Here is a 3,095-nt window from a genome sequence, read left to right on the forward strand (position 1 = left end):
CTTGTAATTCATGGTGTTTTAATAAAATTTTTAAAAAAGAAGAGATTGTGCGAACATTTAATAGGTTAACAATACATATAAAAAGCTATAATAATTTCTAAGAGATTAAAGAAGCAAAAATCAATGATAAACAATATTTGAGTCAACATTAGTGTATTGATGGGGGATGGAATTGACTGAAAATTAAAAAATCCTAAATTTTATATTTATTTGGGACAAATACCAAACTACTGATCCGAATTATAATTCGTAAGGTATTTAAGCTCTAGGAAACTTTTAGGTAATGACTAAAAGTTTAAAAATGTCTTATAGTCTCTAAATCAATGGAGAAAAAATGTATATGAGGGAGGAAAATCTCTGTCTAAAAGAATAGGAGTGGGGAAGATGCCAGAATTTATTTTAAAATTAGAGAGGACCTGAGAGATAGTACAGTGGGTAAGGTGCTTGCCTTGCACACAGCCAACCAGAGTTCAATCCCAGGCATCCCGTGTGGTCCCCCAAGTATCACCAGGAGTACTTCCTAAGTGAAAAGCCAGGAGTAACCCCTGAACATTGCTAGGTGTGGCCCCAAAACCAAACAAAGAAATTAGAGTAAGAAAAAACAAATAGCAAAATTGGGTGGCAAAATAAATTCAAATATATGAGGAATCATGATAGATATGTCTTGAATTTAATGTGAAATTGTCAGAGCAGATAAAAACATACAAATTTAAGCTGCATGTGTTTTTTAAGTACAAAAACACATAAAACAATAAGGGGGAAATGTTAGCAATAAATCTAAAGATATATAGTAATATCCACAAGAACGGTCACTGTCACTGTCACTGTCCTCCCGTTGTTCATCGATTTGCTCAAGAGGGCCCAGTAACACTGTGAGACTTGTCACTGTGTTTGGCATATTGAATACGTCACGGGTAGCTTACCAGGCTTTACCATGTGGGAGAGATACTCTCGGTAGTTTGCCGGGCTCTCTGAGAGGGGCGGAGGAATCCAACTCGGGTCCATGTTGGCTGTGTGCAAGGCAAACGCCCTACACACTGTGGTATCGCTCCAGCCCACAAGAACGTCAATGAAAGTTTATTAATACAACACAAAACAGAATTTAAGATAATAAATAGCTCTGTAGCACTGTCCTCCGCTGTTCAACAAATAGTTCGAGCAGTCACCAGTAACAGCTCCATTGTGAGACTTGTTGTTACTGTTTTTTGCATATTGAATACCTCACTGGTGGCTTGCCAGGCTTTGCCCTGTGAAGATAATAAATACAAAATGAAATTAGTATGATTGCTATATATTATTTAAAATTCAGACTTACCAGAAAGATTTAACAATTCCAACTTAAATGCACCTAATAAAGTAGTTTCAAAATATTTCAAGTATTTAAAATTCTTTTATTAAATCACCGTGAGAAAAACAAAGTTGTCCATGATTGAGTTTCAGTATTACAATGCTCAAACACCTGTCCTTTGACCCGTGTACACTTCTCAACACCAATGTCCTCAATTTTCCTCTTTCCAACCCCACCCCAAGTCTGCCTCTGCCACAGACAGACACTTTTTTTATGTGAAGAACTTAACACCATCGTCTTTGTGGGCAATTCTATCATCACTAATAGGTAAATCAAGAAATTAGTTAAAAGTGTTACAGCTCTTTTAGAATTTGTCTAGCAGTTTTTCTGGTTGCTACTGGAAAGCCCACACTCACCCCCCAAACGAAATGAGTTGTGATACAAAATATTTTAAAAAGCAATAAACTTGTTCGTTTATTTATTTTATTTTTAGAAGCGCCAGGAATCAAATCTGAGTCCTTACACATGCTTTATCACTGAGACATATCCTTGATTCGTAAAATAAGTTCAGTTGTACATACAATACACTGTCCGCCAACAGTGTAGAATGCACATTCTCTCAAGCTCACAGAGAATACTTACAATGACTGGCCAGAACTAATATTAGTACCAACAAATTAAAATAAAAGCTGGTATCATATAGCCTGATTAAACATAGAACATAATTGTTATAGAGATAACACAAATTCCTGAAAGTAAAAAATAAATTTCTATTTACTCATGAGTAAAAGAAACTAAAATGGAAATTTGAGAGTACTTAGTTTCTATTTATTCACTTTTACCAGGAATTGTGGTTTGGGCCACACCCAGCTATGCTCAGATCTTATTCCTGGCTTTATGCTCAGAAATCACTTCTAGTGTGCTAGGATTTGGGAAGAAGGTTATTGGGCCTATCTGATGCCGGGGGAAAACTAGAAACACATGCAAGGCCTAACTTCCTAAAACACCTCTCTGACTCTGAAAGTTAGTTTTTAAAATACTGAATTTCAACATTGGTAAGATAAAGTTTATAAGCTGCTTGAGGGAAATCTATAATTTTGAGTACATACATTTGTTTTTCTAATGTCTGAAAATTCAGCAAGTAATTTATGTAATTAAAGAAAGTAATCAGGAAAAGAAGTAAAATAAACTAAAGTAAAATTTTTCAAAAGGTGATAATAAATGCAAAAGCATAAATTAATGATATAGAAAACAAATAAATAATTGGGATAAACCAAATAAAAAAATTGTTTAACATGAGTAATACATTTCCGACTACTAAAAAATCACTTAATCACTTAACTTCCCGTTAGTCGTCGATTTGCTCGAGCGGGCGCCAGTAACGTCTCCATTTGTCCCTGTTGCGTGCTAGTGTAGCCCAATGGCATCTGTTCGCTCTGGGAACATGAAGGGCCTCAAACCGATCGTTCATGATCTTCAGGAAGAAGTCTGACCATCTGGTAGGTGGGCGGCCACGCGGTCTCTTGACATCCCGTGGAATCCAATCAGTAACAGCTCTAGTCCAACGGTCGTCTTTAAATCTCATTACGTGACCAGCCCATCTGATTTTCGACACCTTGGCAAATGAGACAGCGTCCCTGATCCTTGATCGTCGACGGATGTCAGAACTCCGGATTCGTTCTCTCATTTGAGTGGAACGTGATATTCCAAGCATAGCTCTTTCTATTCTTTCTATTATTCTTTGGGAGACCTGAATGGCGTTCTCATCTTGTTTGCGTAGGGCCCAGGTCTCTGAGGCATATGTTAA

The 3,095-nt window shown here is 36.7% G+C and overlaps 1 non-coding gene across 1 annotated transcript; it reads left to right on the plus strand.

Moving 5' to 3' along the window:
- Positions 1–1,636: 1,636 nt before the first annotated feature.
- Positions 1,637–1,698, plus strand: LOC130039219 (U7 small nuclear RNA). Its single transcript, XR_008794854.1, has one exon. It is a non-coding gene; the product is annotated as a U7 small nuclear RNA (small nuclear RNA).
- The last annotated feature ends 1,397 nt before the right edge of the window (positions 1,699–3,095 follow it).

This window comes from Sorex fumeus, unplaced genomic scaffold (genome assembly GCF_029834395.1).
Source record: "Sorex fumeus unplaced genomic scaffold, SorFum_2.1 ptg000084l, whole genome shotgun sequence".
NCBI classification, from domain to species: Eukaryota; Metazoa; Chordata; class Mammalia; order Eulipotyphla; family Soricidae; genus Sorex; species Sorex fumeus.